We start from the raw sequence: 14,379 nt of genomic DNA, 5'->3' as shown, positions 1-14,379 counted from the left end.
AACCCCTTCTCAATAGTCAAAGTCTGGGGATCAGGTGAACCATATAATGCTCACCTAGCAAGAGAACAGACACGGGGAAGGATTGGATGTTGTCAAGTCCTGATTTCCCTGCTGAGTAGGAATCTGTTTTGTGGAAATGCCTTCCAATCTTTCCTTCGGAGACAAATCCACATCTAACTTTAATCCTTACGGCAGAGGTTAAGCTGTTTCAACAAACTAATTTAAGACAGAAGTAAGTTCTTGTATGATCAATTTTAGGGTTAATTCAGGGAAAACTAGGGAGATAGAGCCATGCTCCTCCTTGTGTTGGGAGGAGCATGCTCCCTCCTAGGTGATGGGACTCAGCTGCTGTTTTAGATCCAGTCTCACTTTTTTTTTTTTTTTTTTTTTTTTTTTTTGGTTTTTCGAGACAGGGTTTCTCTGTGGTTTTGGAACCTGTCCTGGAACTAGCTCTTGTAGACCAGGCTGGTCTCGAACTCACAAAGATCCGCCTGCCTCTGCCTCCCAAGTGCTGGGATTAAAGGCGTGTGCCACCACCGCCCGGCCCAGTCTCACTTTTTAAAGTTGTCAAACAAATAGCTAATTATTTTAATTACTGATACATGTCAAGATTTATCATTTAAAGTTGTGAAGGTTTATTAAATCATTAAAAGGATAAAACAATGAAAATAGTACTATTGCATGAGAAATCTGACTTAATGTCACACATACATTACATTGTTTAATACAAAATAGGTCTCTATTAACTTGCCTTACTGCTTATAAAATAACAATGTGTATTAAAGTCGATATTGCTTTCTTCTTTTTTTATTTTTTATTTTTATGCAATCCAGGCTGGCCATGGAATTCATGATATAGTTGAAGATGACCTGAACTTTCAATCTTCCTACCTCTACAACTCTGTGAGATTATAGGTAGCTGCCACCACCACATTGCTTTTATGTGTTACTGAGGGATCTAATCCTGAACTTCATGTATGTTCTTAAGAACTCCAGTAACTGAAGTAACTGAAGGAAATACAAAGTGTCTCTCATTTTGAAGCAAAAAGTGAATTTTGATTAGCAAAGACAGTTCTGATTTGGTAGCAGCAGTATCGTGTACCGACGCTGCCAAATTACCTTGCTTTTGGTTCTGCAAATTGATTCTGAAGAGAAAAAAAATGGTTGGTGTTACATGGATGTTTGAAAGAAGATAGTCCCCAAAAGGAGTAGCACTATTAGAAAGTGTGGCCTTGTTGGTGTAGCTGTGGTCTTGTTGCAGGAAGTATGTCACTGTGGAGGTGGATTTTGAGGTCTCCTTTGTTCAAGCTACACTCAGGGCTACAGTTCACTTCCTTCTGCCTATGAATCCAGAGCTAGAATTCTCAGCTCCTTTTCTACCATGTTTGCCTGCACACTGCCATGTCCCACCATGTTGGTAATAGACTAAACCTATGAAACGGTAAGCCACACAATTAATTGTTTTCCTAGATAAGAGTTTCCATGGTTATGGTGTCTCTTAAGAGCCTTTAGAAATCCTAAAGAATCTCTTTAGAACCTCTAACCAATACATGTTATATTGTTGAAATAGGAGCAGAGGGGCTGTGTCCCCTGCTCCCAGCCGCCCGCACAGCTAGCTTTACCCGACATAATTACAAGGAAACTGTATTCTTTTAAACACTGCCTGACCCATTAGTTCCAGTTTCTTATTGGCTAGCTCTTACATATCGATCTAACCCATTTCTAATAATCTGTGTAGCTCCACGAGCTGGCTTAAAAGGAAAGATCTTAATCTGCATCTGTCTGGAGTGGGAGAATCATGGCGACTCCTTGACTCAGCTTCTTTCTCCCAGTATTCTGTTCTGTTTACTCCGCCTACCTAGGGGTTGGCCTATCAAATGGGTCTAGGCAGTTTCTTTATTAATAAGAAATCACTCCCACATCATTATATTATGTTAAATTTAAATAAATAAAAACAAAACAAAACATTAAGTTACCATATGGTCATACTTTTAGACTACAGAAATGGCTGCCTTTGCCTTCTTTTTAATATTTTTTATCCATTTTTACATACCAACCACATTTACCCTCTCCCATTTTAACTCTGCTCCCTCCCTCATCTCTGCCTACCCACCTCCCATCCACTCCTACTAAAAGTTAGGCCTCTCATAGGGAGTCAACAAAGCTTGGCACATTAAGTTATGGCAGGACCAAGGACCTACCCCACCCCACCCCCTTGCCTCAAGGCTGAGCAAGGCATCACAACATAGGAAATGAGCTACAAACACCAGCTAATGTACCAGGCTTAGATCCTGGTCCCATTGCCAGTGTCCCTTCAAACAGACCAAGCTACACAATTATGTTTAAGAGGATGTGGAGTAATGGGAATACTCTGCCACTGCTGGTGGGAGCTCAAACTTCTACAGTCACTTTGGAAATCAGTATGACAACTTCTCAGAAAATTGGGAATCAACTTTCCTCAAGACCTAGTGATATCTCTCTTGGACAAAGGATGCTCAACCATGCCTTTGCTTTCTTAATGTGCAGCAAAAGCAGTTGAGAGCTGAAATAATATTTCCCAAGTGGAATACTAGTAAGCAAATGATCTAGAAGACTGACTCAAAGTCAGTTACTTTGAAGACACAAGCGCATGGGAGACTAGCCAGTGTCATGTCTGGGCTCAAAGTTCCTAAACTTGTTGATAAATTTATTTTACTTATCTGTCTCAAATTTATTTGTACACAAAGCAAAATTTCTTCCCTAGCTCTACCATTAATAGCCTGAGGTAAAATATTTCAAGGAAAACCAATAGAAGAAATACTGACATTTTTATAATGTGAACATGTTCATCCATGAATAGATTCTAGGCAACTTTATATGACAGGTGAGGGTTTTATAATTTGTGTCAAAGTGGGAACCAAAATGCTGGCAATGCTTACCAGATGGAGTTTCCTGAAACGCATGTGATTTTAAAAACTGTTCGATTCTAAACCAAAGTAGAATCATGGTATACACACTAATTTCTTATCCATAGCCAAGGCTGTAAAATGACTTATATGAAGTATTTGTCTCACTTTCTTTACTACACAGGACCTGATAATTTATCTTTGTGTCCTTTCTAATTGGTACTAGTGTTTTTACATATGATAAGAATTCAATCAAACCTGGGGATTTGAAAAATCAATATTTAAAAATTCCAGTGCATTTAAAAAAATATATGCCAATGCTGAAACATCTCTAGGGTACTATTATGGGAAATATGGTCAAAAAGTTATTAGCATTAGCCACATGTAATGATAAGCCAACCTCAAGAACTTAGAGCTTGGTGAGGGGAAGAAGAGGGAGATCCATTCTCTACCTTTGTATAGTCCAGATGCCTCAGAAACAGATGAATATAAAAATAGTTATTCAAGTGAGTTGGGTGAAATATATTTCCTCCCAGAACTAAGACTGTATCAGTAGAACCTAAGAGAGAAAGTCTACAAGTTTGGGCTATAGCCACCAGCTGTAGTGGTATGATTGCGAGATGTCCCCAGGGGCTCAGGCATTTGAACACTTGTTTCTAAGTTGGTGGCACTATTTGGGGATGTTATAGGAAGTAGCCTTGCAGCAGGAGTTATATCACGGGTGTGTTGCAGGGGGAGGGGTGGCTGCTTTAAGAGTATAAAGACCCACTACACTTCCAATTCACTCTGAATTCAGTTTGCCATTGAAGCTGTGAGATCTCAGCTTCCTGCTCCTCCTTTCGTGCCTGTTGTTAGATGCTCCCTCCCCTGCCATGATGGATGCATCACCAAATCAACTCTTTCTTCCATAAGTTGCGTTTGTTCTTGGTGTATTATCACAGCAAAAGAAAGGTAACTAATACAAGAGCTGAAAAGGAAGCTCTGTCAAGAAGAGCCACGGAAAGATCAGTGGACCAGGAAAAACTGACCGCCTCCAACAAAGACCTGGACAAAGAGTGACATGAGAGGACAGGGGCCTCAGAACTCTGTAAAGGCTCCAGAGGTATTACAGCTAGAAGGGTCACCTGAGAAGGTATCAAATTTAATATTAGTTGATGTTCCATGGTGGTAAAAATAAAATCAATCTCTGATGAAGGGAAATGGCTTATTTATGGACATATGAACATGCACAAGCCCAGGAGAGAATTATTCTTCAAAAATTGTGTATTTGGCTTATTAAAATAATTTCTCAGTCATCTAAAATGGGCACAGGAGCTCCGTCCTGGGATAGTGGATATGCACAGAAGTATACAGAATATAAAATCATGATTTATAGCTGGTTTCTGCTATTCTGCAATCCACAGAGAACAAAAGTAGCAGGGTTCTTATTCTCCATCTGGAATGACTGAAGGTACACATAAAATCTGGCAGAGGATTCTTAGGGCTGACCCTTTGTGCTGACCACTGACCCCAGGCACTTTCCGGTGCTCTGCACAGGCCTGTTGCTGGATATTTTTATCACTGGGTTGGTACCCCAGTGTCGTAATTTGCCAGTGTGGTTTGCAGTCCCACCTAGTGATTCATCTATTTAGGCTCTGTGTTTTCTTAAATTTGGCTTCCAGCATCCTGGCTGTCTTTGCCTCAGTGCTAAGGTAGCGAAAGGCTTTAGCATACTTGGGTCTTGATAAGAATTGTTATTTTCACATTTGGCAACAACTAAAAATCTGTCATATATTATACTGTTGTGGGTGAAGATATATCTCAGAAATGTTGTTCTACACATACTTTGATCGCTCTAGCCCTCAAGGTTACCATTTTACACATTTATGCCCACAGTTTCTAAAGATGATGTCAATGCAGTGCTTCACTTACAGGAGACAAGCCAAACAGACTTTCTTATAAATACTGAGCCATCAACGTTAAAGCATTGCTATCATTATTTTGTTTTATTGAGATAAGCTGGGTAGCTGAGAATGACCTTGGACACCTGTCTCCACTTTCCAAGGACCACCACAAAGATCAGCGTTGAAAATGAAATGTCATAGCTGCAATTTCCTTTGTAGCCTCACTCCAACATCAGATTACATTAATGCTAACTTCTGTTGAATATAGCAACGTTTGTTAGAGCCATGTTCCAAGAACATCATTGACTATTCTCATAAGGACTGTTGTTGGAAAATCTAAAGGAAACAAATGAAGTAGAAGTGGGACAGGACGTTGATGAACGAAACAGTGTTTTCCTGGGAGTTTGTTTTGCAATGGATCTTATAGGATGATTCCCTGTGACAAGCCTTGCTCAGTTGCCAACTTCCACAGTACTCACTTAAACTATATAAACTGAAGGCTTGCTGCTTGTGCAGGTCATCAAACACAGAAAGAACATTTGTTCTGTTGTCTTCACACGGCTTCTTGTCCATGTCCAGGGCACATGGAAGTAGAAGATAACAAATATCACCCAACACCTTCCTTAAGGCCGTAATAAAGGTTAGTCTGTCTCCATCTGTCCCTGCCAAACATGTGGCTGAAGCCTTGTGCTTACATTTTTTGTTTAAATGCCGTAGAATATAAATCTCGCCTCACCTGGATTTTAAAGGCATTTGTTGCATGTTCCAGCCACCTTCCAGACGTATGTTAACTATATGTAGGTAAATTCTCTTGTTCAAGATTTTTTAGAAGTTTAGCACAGCTCAGGAAAACAGTTTGAGAAGATAAGAAACAACAACAAAAGGTATGTGCGGTTCAGCTCTGTTCTAGCTTTTCCTAAATTTGATTAAGAAAACTCTTTATGGGTGAGTGAGATGGCTCAGTGGGTAATGGCATTTGACACCACACATGATAACCCGAGATTCATCCTGGGGATGTAGACGGCCGAAGAGTGGACCATCTCCCACAGTTATCCTCTAAGTTCCCTTAAGCTTGTCATGGTGTGCACATGCCCACATATTTCACACTCAATAAAAACACGGTAAAATTTTAAATACTTGATAAAATCATGAAAATTGCCAACTATTGTTGTGGTCATTTGCCGTGCTCATTTGACAAAAACAAAGAACATGTTAGTGTCCGCACGTAGCTCTAGGGTTGCCTTCAGAAGTTGTTAGCAACACATTTGCTTCCAAGTTTATTTGTTTTCGGTTTACCTCAACCATTTTGTGTGTGCGAGGTTAGTATGAGGGGTTTCGTGCAGGTGGAAGCTGCATTTTTAAGGAAAGAAGATGCTTTGGGGAGCTCTCACAGAGTGATTGAAATGATCCTGAAGAAAAGCAGAATCATTCTAGAACCGCCTACGTGTGAAAGATGTGATTAACAGGAGAATCATAAAGATTCAATTTTCAAATTGCTACTGGGTTGCTAAATAGCACAAAGAGGCGAGATGGAGAATTAAGCGAAGAAAAGGGGGTTATCAGAAGGAAGCCTGAAGAGGGCTGAACGAAAGGAAAGGCAGAAAATCATTTTGCCAGAGGCGCCTGACACACTGCATGAGAACAGCAGGGGGCGCTAAGGTACTGCAATTGTCAAGTCTCCGTGTCTGCGGACAAGACAGACTTTGAGATTTATGGTTCTAGCAAAGAGGACAAGTTACTGGTTTTTACTTTTGCAAAAAAACAACCTAGCTACAGACACTGCGATGAGTTTTAATGATCTGTAGCTGCTTCTGCAGCCAGACCCGCGACCATCACATCTTTACTTTGGCTAGACTTGGTATGTGTCACACACTTTAAAAGAATTTACCTTCGGACTAGTTAGTGGTTTTCCTCATAAATACACGGGTTTGAATTTTGACAGAAACCATCCTCATCTTTGGTTAACTGAGAGTAAAAATTTGAGACCCAGATAGGAGATTTTTGTGCAAAATATCAAATAGGAAGCAGAGAAGTTCTTTAAACAAAGAGACAGATGGCTTTAGTTATATACAGGAAGTGGTTTGTTTTGTTTAATAAACTGCTTACCTGGGGAAGAAGTGAATGACAGCTAGTCCGGATTTATCCCATGCTTTTTCAGACCTAGGCCAGCTGGCCTTGGTGAGATCCCAATAGAACATCCCCATTGTCTTAGTGTGTGGGTGCACCCTAGCTGAACATAGCGGACAATGAGGAATACTGAGAATTCAAGAACAATTGCAGTGGGTTTTTGATCCTACTGCACGTACTGGCTTTGTGGGAGCCTAGGCAGTTTGGATGCTCACCTTACTAGACCTGGATAGAGGTGGGCAGTCCTTGGGCTTCCCACAGGTCAGGGAACCCTGAGTGCTCTTCGAGCAGATGAGGGAGGGGGACTTGATCGGGGGAGGGGGAGGGAAATGGGAAGCGGTTGTGGGGACGAGGCAGAAATCCTTAATAAATAAATAAATTTTTAAAAAAAAAGAAGTGAATGACAGGTGACAGAATATGTAAATATGAACCCTCACTTTCTGCCTCCACAAAAGCCAACTTCTTATGCTTTAGGCTCCTGTGCTTACCTGTTCCTGCTTAAAACATGTGCCCGCTTTTAGGCACAGTAAATCAAACTATTCCCTCCTACATCCATCATCCTGATTTAAACGTCCCTGGACACCAAGAAAACTGTCCGTCTTCTTTCAAAGTTCTTAAGCTATTACCCATGAGGCAACTTTTGAAAAGATCACAGAGCTGGAAGCCTGAGAGTCAAGGCCTCTACAAACCCTATCTCCAGTGAGTTCTCTCCAAGCTAAGGGAAATAATTTAATTAAGGGCACTGAATTAGTGTGTTGGTGTTAGTATGCTGGGGCAAGGGTCTTAAAACACAGAGGATTTTTTTTTCTCCCAGATCTAAAGACTTCCAAACTCAAATTGTAACTGTGGTAGTAGTATCTTTGAAAGTTTCAGGGAAGAATCTATTTTTTTTTTTTTTCTGGCTCTCAGTGGACTGGCAATGCTTGCTTCTCTTTCATCCCACCCACCACTCAAATGGTGCTGGTTCTCAGTGCCGTGATCTCTCTTTTATAGCAACAACAGTCAGTAGATTTAAGGAGCCCCTAATCTTATGTATATCGCCCCTTAACCAACTACAGCTGTAAAAGTCGCGTTTTCAATTAAGGACACAATCTGAAGACATAGGTGAATATGAACTTAGGATATCATTTAACTCACTCCAAGCAGCTATTGGTGATCAATGAGATTAATTTTATTAATTGTGCTTGCTTGTTTGGTTGGTTTTTGTTTGTGAAGAGTGGAAAATGATTGGAATTGGAATTATCTTGCTGAGAAAGTTAGTGCTTAGGCAAACAGGCGGGCTCCCAGCTAGGGTTTCCTTATTTCTAACTTTCCCAGTTAGACAGAACTGAAAATAGTGGCTGGCCCACAAACTGACTAAAACCTGACACGCAGTGAGCAGATTCTGCGCATGTGCATTATTAACTATAAACTTTAAATTTTATCTGAGCATGACAATATTTCATATGTATGAAATCGTAAAAAAATAGTATAGTAGTTTATTCTTTGGGACTCTGTTTCAAACTCTGGGTGTTTAAGATGATCCAGGCTGTGGGGACAAAGAGTAGAACAAGGATACCATAAATGTTAATGTTTTCTCTTTCTAGTAACTCTTGTAACAAGAAATGAACAACTATTTGAGAACAAAACATCTACTGGCTTGTTATTTTATACAACAATCCTGATGGGTGCTGGCATAATTCTAGACCACTCTAATAGAACAGGGTCACAGATATTCTTAACGAGAAAGCTTTAGGTGTTTATCTTCCAAGTTAGTAAACACTTAGTTAGCCCTTGAGCACCCAGCATATACCGTGACGGAACAACCCAGGTCTGGAGTTCCGCCATCTTGGGTTTTGGTTGAGGCCATTTCAGGTTTAACTAGAATAGATGGAGAATCCCAGGAGAAATTATCAAGCTCTGTTCCAGGAACCACAAGTCAAGATATCCCAGGTCACTTACCACAGCTTCCGTTTAAGTCGCAAGTCTGTGCAGCATTCCCTGCAGCTAACAGCTTCTCTTAGCTCCAATGAGATTGCTTGCTTCTGTGAAGTGATCACCCTGCAGCTGCCAAGCGGCAAGGCCTTCAAACACCCTGTGCTCTGGACACTCAGACCTATGCATGGGTCCCTGAAGGCCCGAGTATAATCCCAGCTGGCTACAATAAAGACTTTCAATTGCTATAACCTGTGTCTGGGGAGACATCTATGGTAGGCTCCCCATAGCATTTTGACTGTGTAAATTTCTTCAACAAACACAGACTGGACTGGGAACTGAGTGCCAATACTCTGGGGGGCACTGGTGCTCCTCTCTGGCAGCCCAGAGTGATCAAGAAAACAGATTCTGTTGAAAGTAGGGCCCAGAGAGACAACTTAGTGAATGATAAAGTGTTTCTGTCATAAGTATAAGGACTGAAGCCCAGATACCCCAGAAAATGTGTAAAAGTTGTACAGGTATGGCAGCAGCCATCTGTCATCCTGGCACTTTGGAGGCAGACACAGTGGAGTCCCTGGGACAAGATAGCTCCGTGGACTAGCAGGAATTGGTAAGTTCTTTTGGTTCAAGGGGAGCTATCAAGGGGAGCTACTGATGTCAACTTTGGGCTTCCACATACACACACTCAAGAACCACACACACACACACACACACACACACACTCACAAAGGCACATACCCACGCTCTGCACACAAATACAGGCATACTCATGCACTTGGACCGGTTACACAGATAATCACATAAAAAGTGGGGAGAACTGAACGCATGAAAGCAGTAAGGCAAAGGAAAGCCTGTGGCAACTAGTTGAACGTTGTGGGAAATGGCTCCTCCATCTAATGTGCTGAACTCCTGGTCCCTGGGTTAAGACAATATTTTGGGAAACTCCAATAACTTGGGAACATAGAGTATAAAGCGGAAGTAGGTCACTGAGGACCTGCCTTTGGTGACTGTGTTTTGTCCTGTCTTCCCTTCTCTCTCCTTCATGGGAATAGACTTTGACACATGTTCCTTGCAGGGCCCCAGACCTAGAGTAACTGAACCAAGAACCAAGGACTGAGAGCTGAACCTGCGAAACCTGTAAACGAATGCAAATCTTTCTCTTTATATTTTCTTCCGTGGATTCTGCTCACGGCCACCTGTAAGATAGGCAAGGACTTTTAGACCCAGGGCTAATGCAGGAGAGGTAGTGAGAGCATGCCATAACATAAGGCCGGAGAGAGAGATGTGGATAGAGAACTCGGAGTCGCGAAGGTGAGGCTAATGAGTTGTGTTTTTAACCTGAAAGTGATGCAACGGCGTGCAGACTTTTAAGCCATGAAGGTGCCCCTGTGCCGCGATAGAAAGTTCACTTCTTTGTAGGACTGAGCTGAAGCATGGCGATAATAGGTGGAAGTGCTTTTGTCTGCTCAGGAGGCACTGGAGGTCGTGGGTGACCTGAGGAGCCTGGAGCAGATGTGGAAGTAGAGAGTAAGACTCAGGACTGGATATGGGCACAGCCATAGCGAGCTGATCCAAGAGGTTTTAAGACCTGCGCTTATGGGGGGTGGGGGGGGGGACAGAAGGATGAGAGGGAAGGGAAACTGCGGTAGGTGTGTAAAATTAAAATAAAAACAAAACACAACAACAAAAACCTGTGCTTAATCCAAATGGATGGATAAACCTGTTTTCCTGGGAGGAAATCAGGAGATCAACTATATCAAGCTGTTGATGAGGTGTTTGGAGACCTCCTAGAGGGTATACAACACAGCAGCTGCAAAAGGGGATTTCAGTTCAGAGATGTCTAGATTGAAGTTATTTCTGTTCCTTAGATTTCAGCATCTGTCTAGAGGGGGGAAAGAGATTCAGGCTTTCAAATAAAGACATACCAATAATGGAGACGTCTTAAATAATGAAAACACATATATGTATTTTAATGTCATTTTTCACAAATATATAAGCAATTGGACCTTATGAGCTATTAAACCTTAATGAAACTGAAATGTAAAACCATTTTTAAGCTAAGCCAAAAGTGGGCTGAAACTCCACCTTATGTGTTTGACTTTTCCAATGGGAGCCAGTCATGAAATCATTTACCTCCAGTCAATGTGTTTGACTCGTGTATATCTTGTGTTCCTTCTACTAGGCACAGTGCTAGACAATGGCTGGGCAATGATGAATGAGACAGGCTCACACCAGTTTCCAGCATCATTAGTTAAATTCCCCAGGAAGAAGTCTAGCCAAAATGAGAAAAGTTCCATAGGGCTTATATAATGAGCCACGTTTCCATACAGCAAAGATGTAGCTATATGAATTAAATCTATCAGAAAAGAATAGTGCAGATACATAGAGCAGGTAACAATGAGTCCTAAAACCTAAATGCTCATCCCTGTGAAGGCAGAAGGAACACTAAGAGTATAACAAATGCCCAGCTTTCTGGCCATGATGCCCTCTAGAAATAAAACACATAGAAATGACCAGAGTATGAAACAAATCCTACTCTAAGAACTGTGCAAATGCTAATTCTATGTGTTTAAACACAGTCTTGCTTTACCCCTGTGGAACAAGGAAATTTCTGGAAAGTCTGTATTTGGAGGGTACATAGAAAATAAAATTGAAAACAACTGACTCAGCATTCTTGGACGTTTCATACTTGGGCACGGGCAAGGAAATGTATTTCACGGTATGAAGAATTTGTTTTACACATTGACATCACATCTCAATGGCGGTGTATTTGTATGTTGCTGAATCAAAACTCCACTTCCCACTGGGACGATTTTTCTTTTCATTCTTTGAGGCAGCAACTCCGTTACTTTGCTAATTGACCCTTTTCAGTGCTGTAATTTATTAGCAACGTGAGGATTGAAGTCTTACTGGTGATGAGGAACAGCACAGGATGGGACATTTTAATATGATACCAACGAATGCTTCCCTGGATATGAGCAGTAAAGGATACAGACAACCCGAGTTACTTGCTCCCTTTTGTCTGCATTCTCCATGGACAACCCCAGATTGTTGTTCTGATGAAGAAAGTGATAGGAGATGAGGGCTTAACCTGCAAGATATCTAGTTATTGATATCATGTGAAAACCACTGTGTGGAAATTAGCTCTTTCTTGTATTTTGATCAATATAGCTGAAACCAGATTTCCCAGCCTATTCCTCTCTTTTGTTCCCAAGCAGAGACCAGGCATTTCAACCTGTTAGGTGTACCTAAGGCCATTAGCACTGATAATTAAATAACCGTGATATTTGTGGGAAACGATAAGACAAGCACAGTTAAAGGAAATGAACAGTTGCAAGAAGAAATATATGTATGGATAAACTGGAGAGTTCCAGTGCTGATTTTCCCTTTCCTTAAAATTAAATGAATTCTTCATTCGCTATTATAAACTAAATATTTCCTTTGAGTCCAATTAGCATTGCTGAAAGAAAAAGCAAATCAAGGCTCTGTTCGGCATGCATCAATGTAATGGAAAATCAGGTCTTTTATTCTAGCTTTAATAACTGCAGCTTGATTAGAGGCAAAGAAAAGACTATGAAGGGAGAAGGGGGAAAGAAGGACTGCCAAATTAGTTCTAGGAGAATTCTCAACCTGTCTGCTCTCGGGCTCACTATTCAAATGCTAATTGAGCCTTTTGGTAAACAGAATGGGTAATCATGAAAGACAAAAACAGACACAGAAAACAAATGAAATATCACACCTTATCCAAAACAGCATGGCATTTTTCTGATAAGCCTCTGAAGACTAAAAATTTTAAGTCCTTGGCTCTCTTTTTTTCTCTCTCCACCGATTATAATTAATATAATAAAATAAATATTACATAATCAAATAAGAAATGACAAAGGACTGCTTTGTCTCAACAATGAAACCAGTCATGTTATAACTAGATAAGAGGATTTATATTCACAGCTATAAACACGAAAGTAGACCATGAGGCTGGATAAAGGCAAGTTTTTAATTCTTAAAAATTAATTACATGGCATTATTCTTATCAGTACACAGAATGCATTAATTATACAATTAATAAAACGATGAAAGGGATTATTTTTTTGGCAATTGTAATGCACATGGGGACATTTGGTTTTATACCCAGTATTGTCCTTCACGCGTTTCTATAATCGTCTTACTAGGCAATGTCAAGACCCTAAACCAGTTAGTAGGAATTCGGAATGGAGTGGGTCTTTATGTTGGTGCTTAGACTCATTTTGGAAAGGTTGTGGATTTCCATGTAATTGGGATCTAAGGTGTAAAAGGTTTAATTGGAGGTCCTCTTTAAAAGAGCAGCAGGGAAAGGCATGGACAGCAGTGTGGAATAGCTGGGAGAAGCAGCAAGTCACTCCTTCATGATGGCCTTCCGTTAGGACGAAAAGTGACAATCTGACAGACACAATGCTCTCTCTAAACTTTCATTGTCAGTGTAGGATGGGAGAAAGCCTCATGCATGTAACCATTTTGCCTTTAAAACATTGGAAAGCTTTCCATCGCCTTTAGGAAGAGGAAGGGGAGGACTTGAAAAGGAAGCTGGCTATCAGGAACAGAGCCACAGACCAAATCCGTCTGCTACCACCAAGGGACTGTCCAGACCCTCTCGCCGGCCTGCAGTTATGTTTTTTCAACTAGCACTGGAAGTAAATGAGTTTTTGGCAGAGGCTAAGAACTCTGTTTTTTTTTTTTTATATATACAAATTGTTGGTGTACGGTATGACAGGCACAAACAGCAATGGTGTTGGTTCACTGGCTAAAAACAAACACTCCATCCTCTAAGCTGGGAAGATGCTGTGGCGAGAGTGTTCATTTTGAATGCAGAAATGGTCTCTGCATGAATCAGTCTCAGAGGCTGACAACGGTAGAGCAAAGGAGGAGCCACATCTAGACGTTAGCAATAATGACTATTTGGAATGTTTTAGGACAAAATAGGGAAAGCTACGAAGAATAGAAACTAAGATCACCACCAGGATTGGGCCTAAGCAGAGGCAAAGAGTGGTGACTGTTTGCTAGTACTGACCTGTGCAGTCTTCATGGTTCCTTCGGAAAACTGGAATAAAGTGAGATGAAACTATAACTTTAGAATCCTATGTGCTCAATTTCAATTGCATGTGCTAAGACTCCTACACATATTGAAAATGTGGAGTGTGCCCTTCTTTGTCTCTCCACCCTCTCCCCAATACTGTGTGTGTGAGACACACACACACACACACACACACACCGTTAGAATATTCTGTGCCTTTCTCTCTAGCCTGTCATCCTGTTTTCTGTTTTTCTGTCCCTGGGCATATCAGTATTCCAAGGTTAATGACGAGGCACCTTGGAAAGCGGTGTTTGTTTAGCTTAGGGTAATGTTTTAAATGCCTTTCTCTGTGTGGCAATCTCATTGCTTCTAAAACAAAACCCATCTGCCATCTGAACCTGCATTCCATATTAACACCTCAGACACATTTCTGCAGGTTTTTTTGTCATCCTGTCCTGGTTGAAAAATTATATGTGAAACAGGAGCTGGCAAACACTAGAATCAGTCTGATGGGTTCAAGCTTT

This window comes from Microtus oregoni, unplaced genomic scaffold (assembly GCF_018167655.1).
Source record: "Microtus oregoni isolate MIOR12 unplaced genomic scaffold, Mior012 000027F_ref0000203, whole genome shotgun sequence".
Classification (NCBI taxonomy): domain Eukaryota; kingdom Metazoa; phylum Chordata; class Mammalia; order Rodentia; family Cricetidae; genus Microtus; species Microtus oregoni.
This window is presented reverse-complemented; position numbering follows the sequence as displayed.